Below are 11,237 nucleotides of genomic sequence, written 5' to 3'. Positions count from 1 at the left end.
ATGAGAACATCAGTCAAGCACAAATAACGTGATAAAGACGTTCCAATAACGTCCCATATAGCAAACAGACTTGGCCCAAATGTGGCCTCATAATGGCAATGCTGGCGTGTTGCCGGCACTGGCATGCATCATGTCAGCCAACCGTGGGCCATGTGTGGCAATGATGGCACTGCATGCATGACGGCAGACAACATTTGGGCCGATTGTGGATGTGAGGTGTGTGGCCCAGATCAGTGTAACGATTATGGGCCATACTCTGTGTACTGCATGCGTGACGGCAGACAACATTTGGGCCGTTTGTGGATGTGAGGTGTGTGGCCCAGATCAGTGTAACGATTATGGGCCATACTCTGTGTACTGCATGCATGACGGCAGACAACATTTGGGCCGATTGTGGATGTGAGGTGTGTTGCCCAGATCAGTGTAGCGATTATGGGCCATACTCTGTGTACTGCATGCGTGACGGCAGACAACATTTGGGCCGATTGTGGATGTGAGGTGTGTGGCCCAGATCAGTGTAGCGATTATGTGCCATACTCTGTGTACTGGACAATTGTAAGTAGGCTATTTAGGCCTGCTATATTCAAGGCAAGATTTATTAATTAATTAATAATTATTAATTATTATTAATAATAATATTAATATTAATTGACTTATATATATGAGTCATTTGAAAAAAAATGTCCAGATTTAAAAATGATACAAACAAAATATGATAACAAAAAATATATTTTCCTAACAAGATAGTTATTTATATATATATATATATATATATATATATATATATATATATATATACACACACACACACACACACACACACACACACACACACACACACACATATATATATATATATATATATATATATATATATATATATATTTCCCCTACATAACAGTTTATTTAAAAATATATGTAAAGTTATAGTTACAACTGGGCGGTCAACTATTGTTTATTTTGGCGCGATCTCCACGGTAACACCAGCTTTTCTGGTTGGTGGATGAGGTTCACGTGATGCGTCGGTTAAAATTTCTCCCACTGAAGGGTGAAGACGTCTGTCGGACAACCGCTGTTCTAGGTAAGTGAAGTTATGTTGTGTACGACCTAACATTAGATGTTATGTTATGTTAGATGTTTTGAATCAATATTTGGCCTTTTGGAAAGAATTGAACTTAAAAAAATTTACAAAAAAGCCGCCAAATGCGGTTAAAACTCGCAGATTATTTTGGTTATTATGATTAATGAATTCCATCACTCGTAACAGCTATCTTTAAAAATAGAATAACAACCCATTTTTGGCGCTTTTTGAAATACATGAAACTCGGATGCCACTTAGTTCTTTATTGAAGTGAATTTTGCCTATAAGGTACGTTAGCTGATTCACTGCCCCTTGAACTTGAGAACCCAGATATGAGGATTGACGCGACCGGGGTGAGATAGACCGGCCTGCGGGATGTCCGAGGCGCGGTGCTTCCTGTCCAGTGTGCGGAACAATGTAGCCCACTGTTGTTAAAAAATCACAGCAAAATCAGCAACAGTAATTTACTTTTTTAACTGAAAGTGATTCAAAGGTTGTACAATCAGATTTAATTATATCTAAATCTAATCTCTGACTTTGATAATCAGGATAGGTCTATGTATGATATTTTTGTTTTAGCTAGTAGACATTCTTAAAACAATAAGAAAGCAATTTGTTATTTCGTAAGCATTTTGCATCAGTCATAGAATCAAATCTGGAATAATCATTGTGTCACATAAACAAAGACATGTTTTTGGTATTTGTAGGAGGTCATTGTTAGTTTACATTAACCTATGCAATAAGTAACTGTTTAAGACAGACCAGTACATTTTGAAATTAAATGCACTTTTTTTGAGGTGGAAATAAGATGTTATGCTTTGAATGCGTTACATTATCAGTACTTCAACAGTGCATTGGTTACTCTGTTTACACCACAGTTTCCATATCTCAACATTTTTAAGGTTTTTGTTTGCTAAAATGGTCTTATTTGTCATAATACTGTTGTCAAACTCTGACAAGCCAGTTAGTCATTCAATAGTGCCATATTATTGGCAATCATTTCCTGTAAAAAACACCAAAGCAACCTTATTTTTCATTTGTTACCTACATTTATTTATATGAATGTTTGTATATGTATTTATTAATTTTGTATTATTATTTTGTCTTTTAGCTGCTGTGAGGAAAAAATTGTCTGACACCACCCCAGACAGCAACATAGTGTGGCCCAGATCCGGCCCACATCTGGTACATGTGGTTTACACGCGGACCAGATGTGGGCCGGATCTGGCCCGACACTATGTTGCTGTCAGGGACAAGACTAATAGTCTGCTGGAATAAGGAGAGAGCACTTGTGGAGAAATGAGGGGCTGCAGAGCTGTACTTCACTTCCTGAGTACAGTCCTAAATAGGATCACGTTCTCCCTCACACATACAAACATTCTGATGTGTAAATTTGTTTTAAGTATTTTTTTTTTTTTAATTTGCTCTATATTTGTTGAGAGTAAAATTACATTATAATATCTTTACATTTCAGTGCTAGATTCATTCATATATTCATGAGGTGGTAATAAGATATGCTTTGATTGTACTAAATAAAATAGCCTTCACACAGTTACACAATTCTGAATGTGGTTATTATTATTATTATTATTATTGGCTTGTGCAATATTGTTAAATAAACTAATTTTGAGAATTGAATTTTCTTGTGACTCATTTGTTCACATGGTTTGGGTAAGATTAGGCTGGGTTATGGCTCATTTTTGGGGTTTCTGGTTAAAGGGTGGTGGTGATATGGTTAACATATGGCTGAGAATTGGTACCAATAATAAAACCTGTATTGGCCCACTTCAGGGCCAGTTAAGGGTGATTAACTGGCTGAGATTCTGGCCGGTTATGGCCCATGTGTGACCCCTGTCTTTAATCCAGTTCTGGGCCACTTCAGGGCCGTCATTCTTTGCGGTACTTGGGCCGAGGGAAACGTGATCGTGTGGCCCGGAGCTGGGCCAGAAAACATTTGCTATGTGGGGTTGTTATGAGAACGTTTTCGCTCTACATTATGAGAACATCAGTCAAGCACAAATAACGTGATAAAGACGTTCCAGTAACGTTGTTATGAGAACGTTTTCGCTCTACATTGAGAACATCAGTCAAGTACAAATAACATGATAAGAACGTTCCAACAATGTTGTTCTAAGAATGTTTCCTCTCAAAGTTATGAGAATGTATTTTTACTATGAAAACATTATAAGAATGTTCTTGAAACATTATTTTAGAAATGTTTTTTTCTAACATTTACAAAACTTTTACATAACGTTAGTGAAAGTTATGGAAACGTTCCCTGTTAGCTGGGCTCTTATTTCCTCTGAATCTCCTGCTGCGTGTCCCCTCATCTTGACTATGGCCACTTTGTTCGGCAACTGCACTGCATTAATTAAATCGCCTATCAAATCAGAATGTGCTATTGGTTTTCCATTTGCTTAATCGTTAAATTTGTAGACGCTAACAATGTTGCCTCATAACCTGAACGACACTGTGCCATCATGTGTTGCGTGTTAAGATTATGTAAAATTGCATTTACCTGGTATGAGGTGTGTAACGTCAGTGGATGTGAGAGGACTGTTTTTTTCAGCATCTCGTACCATCAGGGCAGCAGCAGCCACTGCTTGAAGGCATGTTGGCAGACCTTGCGCAGTGTTATCTAATGTTTTGTAAAGATATGCCACAGGGTGATAACTTGTACCGTGTTCCTGGGCCAGTATTCCCGCTGCAATGTCCTTGCTCTTGTGCACGTAAAGGTGGAAGTCCTTTTTGTAGTCAGGAAGGCCCAACGTGGGGGCCGACATGATGGAGTGTTTCAACACGTTGAAGGCAGCATCCATTTCAACAGTCCACTTGATTGCTTGTTGTGGTGAGGCTTTGGTGTCAATAGCTTGATGCAATGTCTTGTCATACAAAGCACAGTCTGGTATCCAGGCCCTGCAATAGTTTATCAGTCCCAGAAAACTTTGCATTTGTTTGATGGTGGCTGGTTTAGTAAATCTCTTTACAAGCTCCATTCTGTCAGGAGAGATCCTTTTTTGTCCTTCTGAGATAATGTGTCCCAGATAAGAGACTTGTGGTCTCACCCACTGCACTTTTTTTCTTGATGCTTTAAACCCTGCCTTTGCCAGCACATTGCAGACAATGATGGAGGCCTGTTCACAGTCCTCTGCTGTTGTGGCTGAAATGAGCAGGTCATCTGCATACTGTAGTAAACATGTAGTCGGTGGGAGCTTGATGTTGCTGAGGGTTTTGTGCACAATCGCAGAGAACACAGCAGGCGAGTCAACGTAGCCCTGAGGAAGACGTGTCCATGTAAATTGTTGTTGTCTGTATGTAAACGAAAATAATGGCTGCACCTCTTCAGATATCGGTATGCTGAAAAAAGCAGAGCATATATCAAGGACAGTATAGAATTTATGTGTAGGTGGTATTAAATTTATTATACTTACCACATCCGGTACCACTGGTGAAAGTGGTATGATCAGGTCATTGATCTTCCTCAAATCTTGTGTCAGTCGCCAACTTTGTCCATCTGCTTCGAGAATAGGATTAATAGGTGTGTTATATGGCGAGTGTGTCTAAATAATAATGCCCTGTTTCAACAAATTTTCAATCACAGGTTCAATGCCCTTCTCTTTCTCTGGAGAGAAGACATAGACTGGTGTTTTTGTTTTCAGTAACACAGTGTACGGTTTATCATTGATGAAACCTGCTTCGTCCTTGTACTTAGCCCACAGTTTTGGATTTACTCGTTTCAGTGATGCTATCTCTTCTCCCTCACTCTCAGCTTCACTCAGCATATAATCAGCAGGATGAGGGTGTGGCTCAGTGGACAACATCAGCACAGAAGGGAAGAAAAGAGAAACATAATTTTCAGTATATACAATTTCCACTCCCAGTTTATGCAAAATATCTCTTACAGCAAATTTAGAGGTGATTCGGGAATGATAGTAAATTTGTGCATAAAATGTTGACCATCACTTGTGACCACAGGCAAAGGGTGTGTAACTGAGCAGGAGATTGGAACTCCATCAATACCCATGGAGCGTGTACTTTTTGCAGAAACTGGACCCTCATACATTAAACCAGAAATTGATGAGCAGCTGGCACCAGTATAAATAAGAAAACAATATTTCTTTTTTCCCATCTACACTCAATTCCAAATTTAGCAAATCAGTTTTGTTATTTCTATATTTTAGAGTGAGCATAGAAGTACTTGGGGTTCCTTCACTCTGTAGGCATCCCTGGGGAGTCCATTCTGTTTGGTATTTGTTACCAGTCTCTTGGTTGGAGTTGGAATTCTCATTTTTGTCTATCTCTCCCTGTTTATGTCTTTGCTCATCATATTTTCGTTTTCTGCACTCTTGTGCCTAATGACCAGGTTTGCCACAATAATGACATTTCCCTCTCCTTCATGGGGCTTCTTCCCCTGTTGTCTGCAAAAATGCCGGTTCAGTTTGTAGCGTTGCCACATAAGGGGAAGCCAATTATAGCCAATAATAATGATGCATTGACTATTATCTGTAAATAGCTTTCTCCTGTATGTTGTTTTCTCCCTATATGTTGTCTGTGTTTTACCCTGCTTTATGCTCCCGCGAGATGTTGCTCGCGCTACGTCGTCACGTGACGTTACGTCATTACAGCGGGACGTTTACAATGTTTTTTTTTCCTTTATAAGGAACCGGCACGCCGGTGTTTGAGAGCGCGTCTTTTTCATTAAGATTTAAATCTTTTTTCCTTGCTTCGTTGCTGACTGTTTTTTGCTGTGCTGATTTTTCGCTGTCTCTTGTGGAGTATATTGTGTTTTTTCCCCATGGATTACTCGCCCAAGAGGACTCAAAACAGTTGGATTATACCTGTAGGATCCTGCTCACGGACTGTTTGTTTCCCCTGTGAGACTGCTCCTATATAAACTTTGCAACGCGCTGGACTCTAGAGACTTTTCAGACACACACGCACACATACACACATGCATTTTTTTATCTTGGATGTTTAACCTGGTTTTTTGGTGGTGTACACGGATTGAATTGTAAATACACTTGGGTTTATTGTTGACATCTGTCTCCTGTTGTATTTCTTTTTTTTGTTTCCTGCTGTTTAAGAGGCGTTAACGTTCCCTTTATTTAGTGTAACTTCCTGGCCTATTAACTGGAGTGTTACAAGTTTTAACTGTCAATGCACTATTACCTGAAAATCCTCCAGCAGCATCTAACTCTCTCACTCATGCACAAAATTCCTCTACATTCGACTCAGTAATTCGTGATGTGGTTACTCTTATCAGCTGGGCCTGTTTTGGATTCATATTGTTCAAACATGTGTTAGTGAAAAGTATGCTATGATCTCGTGTGGTTGGCAATTTAGAATCCTCCTCCCATGACTTTTTGAATTGATTTACGAAAGCTGCGGCAGATTCTTTTGGCCCCTGTTTAGTGTTAGCGGCATATGATATATCTCTTTTTGAAATCACCCGTCTTTCTAACATCCTTTGCAGCTCCTCGTAAAAAGTCTCAAAAGCTCTTCCTCCTCCCACAACAGTTTAATGGGATTATCCGCAGTCCTTTTTCCAGTCATTTTATCATTTTCTGTTTTCAGAGAAGGACACGCATCAATTATCTCTGTCTCTGTCACATCATCCCCGAAAGTTCTGAGGAGTATTACTCTAAAATCTGGACCCATCAGTTGTGCGTAACGGGTATGACTTTTCAGGATCTGCACAAATTTCACCGAATGAGAGGGAGAAGGCAGATTATGCTTTCGATGTCACTTGCCTTAGCAGGACGTATGGAAATTTGATTTCCCTGTCTCACAAACATAAAAGCAGGCTCTGATTTTTGTTCATCTTTTGGCTTCTCGCAGTCTGCCTGTTTACTGGCAGCTGCGGCCCCCCCTGCCACACACTGTTTTGTCTCACTCATCATTGCATATCCATCTTTTCTACATTCTGGTAGCATGGGGTGTAATTTTGGTGGAATGAGAGGTTGTTTCAATTCCTCTACTGTAGGAGACTTATATTGACAAATATTTGAAGGGGATGCTGAGGCATGGGGCAATTTTGGCCTCTCTGGATCTTTATCCCAATATGTTTTCATCTCTTTCCATTTACTGTACGACTTTCATGTACTTATAATTCCACTCTGGGTCTCCCCAGACCCCATTAATCATCAAATTTGCACTTTCCATATCCCCTGGCTTAAAAGAGCCTTCTTTGGGGAAAGGATCCAACTGTATTTTTCCTTGAGTCCACCCCTTTAAATTTGATAAATAGGGTTCAGTCCAATATCCACAATTATTTTTAAACATCCAATTTCGGGGTGTCTCATCTTGTATTGGTCTTGATATCTTTTGACCCATCCTTCACCTAATTTGATTTTTAATTTGCCACACCACACCAAAGGGGTCTCTTTATAATTCTTTAATTATAATTATTCAGCCAATTTTATTAATTCGTCAACCGGAATATTCCCATCAACACTGTTTTCTGTCAGAGCGGATCTAAACGGATATCCGTGAGAGCGGATCTGCATGGATCTTCCTCGCACGGAGGGATAACCAAAATATTTGCCAGGTAGCTGTGCATTTAAACAGTACCTTTACAGACAAATATTCCTGGACAAACTTAGAGCTGCATCCAAGGATAACACTACCTATTATGGGATGAGTTCAATCAATCCTACCATCACAGGAAATTATTAAAAAACAACTTACCTGTGATGAAGGATGACCTCTCAGTCCCCAGTCCTGTGTTTCTTGGGAATATCCCGGACGAGCCCCCAAACTGTTAGATCAAAATCTCAATAATAGGTAGAATATTTGTAATTCCAGTCATCAGTAAAGAAACAGGCTGTGATGTGTGGCAGCAGCAGCGCGAGGCCTCGGGAGAATGACCAAGCAGACACAGATCAAGTGTGGTACAAAGCATTCTCAGATTTATTCAGGAAGAAGGGTCATATTTATAGACATAGGTCAAACAACAATCTCCAGGATGGCTTGAGCATCCAATCATATGACTTAAGAATCAAACCTTACCATGTATGGCATTTCAAGAAATATAATAACAAATAAGAAATGTATGTGCGTAAAAGTGTGTATGTCTTTAACTTCTGGTTGTGTGTGAGAGTGTCGGTGTGTCCAAGGACTACTACTTCTTGTTTTGTCTAGGTAGGTACATGATGTGCACAATGGAAAAATCCCAAGACACAGAGAAAGTCAAAAAGTGAAGCCCAAGAAATAAGAAATTATTTAACAAATTACTTTTTATGTGTTTGTAGATTTTTGCAGAATTTGAGAGAATTACAACAGTCCCATTGGTGTCAACATTCTTTGCCAAGCTGGATGAATACTCTGGAAAGCTGATGAAGATGTTTGCAAACCGAGGAGGAGTCCTTGGACAAAAAATTAAACACCCCTTGGTGCCCACTACACAGGTATGAAAAACTTTGCTCAACAAAACCTTGTATTAAAGGTTAGATCACCCAAAAATGAAATTTCTGTCATTATGTACTCGCCCTTATGTTGTTCCAAACCTGTAAGACCTTCGTTCATCTTCAGAACACACATTAAGACATTTTTTATTAAATCTGAGGGTATCTGATTTACTCATAGGCAGCAATGTCATTGCACCTTTTGACATCCAGAAAGGTAGTTAAAAACATGGTTAAAATAATCAACGTGACTGCAGCCTGAATGCTGGCTCATTATTGGCCGGCTCCTGTCGCAGCATCACATGTATGCGTTGTGCTGCTCACGTGTTCAGCTTCGACCAATACTGAGTTGGCATTCAGACGTAAACAAGGAAGTCTGCACTGAGTTCACTACGTATGACAATGATTCAAATTGTTGAATAAAGTCGTTATTTTTGTTTTGTTTTTGCACACAAAAATGATATTTTTCGCTTCATAACTTTAAAGCGATAGTTCACCCAAAAATGAAAATTCTGTCAACATCATTGCACCTTTTGATGCCCAGAAAGGTAGTTAAAAACATGTTTAAAATAGCCCATATGACTTCAGTGGTTCATCTTAAAGGGATAGTTCACCTAAAAATGAAAATGCTGTCATCATTTCAAGTTGTTCCAAACCTGTATATGATTCTTAGTCCTGCTGTACAATGGAAGATATTTGGAAGAATAAGCAATATCGTCCACCATTGACTGCCATAGTATTTTTTTTTCCTTCTATGGTAGTCAAAGAAGGGCGAGATCTGCTTGGTCACAAACATTCTTCCGAATATCTTCCTTTGTGTACAGCAGAACTAAAGATTTATACAGATTTGGAACAACTTGAAATGATGACAGAATTTTCATTTTTAGGTGAACTATCCCTTTAAGATGGACCACTGAAGTCATATGGGCTATTTTAAACATGTTTTTAACTACCTTTCTGGGCATCAAAAGGTGCAATGACGTTGATGCCTTTGAGTGGATCAGATACTCTCGGATTTCATTAAATATATCTTAATTTGTGTTCCGAAGATGAACAAAGGTCTTATGTGTGTGGATGGACATGTGGGTGAGTAATTAATTACAGAAATTTCATTTTTGGGTGAATTAACCTTTTAAAACAATATTCTCTCACTGTGGTTATTGTAACAGACACGGCAGGCTCCACCCTCACTCAATCCCGGCACAGTCCATCTCCCGAGTACTAATCACCGCCACCTGCACATCATTATCACCGCAATCACCAGCACTTCAAAAAGCCAACACTCACACACACTCACTGTCCGGTCTCGTTGTATGCTACTAACCTGTATGCTCACCTCAAGGACTCCAGACAATCTACTTACCTGTCTCCGACGTTTCCAGTTTCCCTCCTGTGTTCCTCCTCGTGTGTGTGAGTGTCTCCAGTCTCCTGTGTTCCAAGTCTCCAGCGCGATCCATTCTCTCCACTCCTGCAAGCATCAGCAAGATTTCATCATCATTCTTCACCTTTCATCACCCGCACTGCTGTTCACACTCTGCTGTGACATCAATAAACTTACCTGTTTGTTTTACATCTGCCTCAGTCCCTTCTTGTACTGTAACAGTTATGGTCATGAGCATGCATAAAAAAATGGATATAATAAGATTAGGTTTATTACCATGATAAATACAACCCACTAAGCAAAAACACATCCAAAAGACATCAATTTAATGTCTTTGTGGAGCGTTCAAAAGACGTCTACGTCCAAGAGGGTCCCTATTCCTATGTTCAGATATTGAAGTTCTGCATGTCCACAGACATCCATAAGGGGTCCTAGTCAGATGTTTTAATATTTAATATTGAATTTTGGTGATTCGCAGATGTCCAAAAAGGGGTCCTAGTCGGACAGATGTTTCTTGTATAACACTACTGTATATGGACAATGTTCTGCGCTGTTTAGCTCCAACTTACCCCAGCACAACAGCCTGGTAAGTTTAACACTTTGTTCATATTTGAAAATTCCAAAAAACACTGATTAACTGGTTCAGGCACGTTTAATTTGGGTCGAACTAAACTCTGCAGAACAGTGCACCAACCATGCTGAGAATTTTGGGCCAAGAACAGTTTGTAATTATACTGTGCCTAAACAAGCTAAAATGAAAATAACACTGGCAGCATTGGAAAAGCAGCTAATATGCGAAGGATATGTAGCAAATTAGCTCAAAATAAATATAATTAATCATAACTAGTTATTAATTAATTATAAATATTTGGATCAGTTAAATCAAATTAACTTTATGTAATAAAATAAAATATATTACAATCAATTAATGATTTGGCCAATGAAAACTCAGTGTTAATTGTTTTTTAATTCTAAGAAATGTTCATTTCTTGGTCATGGGAAATTAACATGCTTATTGTACAGTACTACTCAGAGCATGTAGTCAGGATTGGCAAAATTAGGGACTCCAGTATATGAGCTTGAAACACGGACAACTTTACATGTGACATGAACAAGACTTTATTAACTAGACTAAACACTTAACTACTCTAACATTCACACACATACATGCATACAGTTTACCAAGGGAAAGAGAGAGCTGAAGCAGAATGCAGGAAAGAAAGAAGTTACAGCATTGTTTGAATTTCATCAGATCAACAGCCTTGAGCAAACCATCAGTTTAGTTCTAACACACCCTTCTTTAAAAGGGGTAAGGATACTTAATGTATCAAATAATGAGAATAAGTTTGATACTTGCATGTCTCGCCAATTT

At 39.0% G+C, this 11,237-nt stretch overlaps 1 long non-coding RNA gene across 1 annotated transcript; it reads left to right on the top strand.

Moving 5' to 3' along the window:
- Positions 1–944: 944 nt before the first annotated feature.
- Positions 945–2,714, top strand: LOC125249701. The gene is made up of 2 exons (XR_007180609.1): positions 945–1,081; positions 2,193–2,714. It is a non-coding gene; the product is annotated as an uncharacterized LOC125249701 (long non-coding RNA).
- Positions 2,715–11,237: the final 8,523 nt, after the last annotated feature.

Source organism: Megalobrama amblycephala, linkage group LG1, assembly GCF_018812025.1.
Source record: "Megalobrama amblycephala isolate DHTTF-2021 linkage group LG1, ASM1881202v1, whole genome shotgun sequence".
Classification (NCBI taxonomy): Eukaryota; Metazoa; Chordata; class Actinopteri; order Cypriniformes; family Xenocyprididae; genus Megalobrama; species Megalobrama amblycephala.
This window is presented reverse-complemented; position numbering and strand designations above follow the sequence as displayed.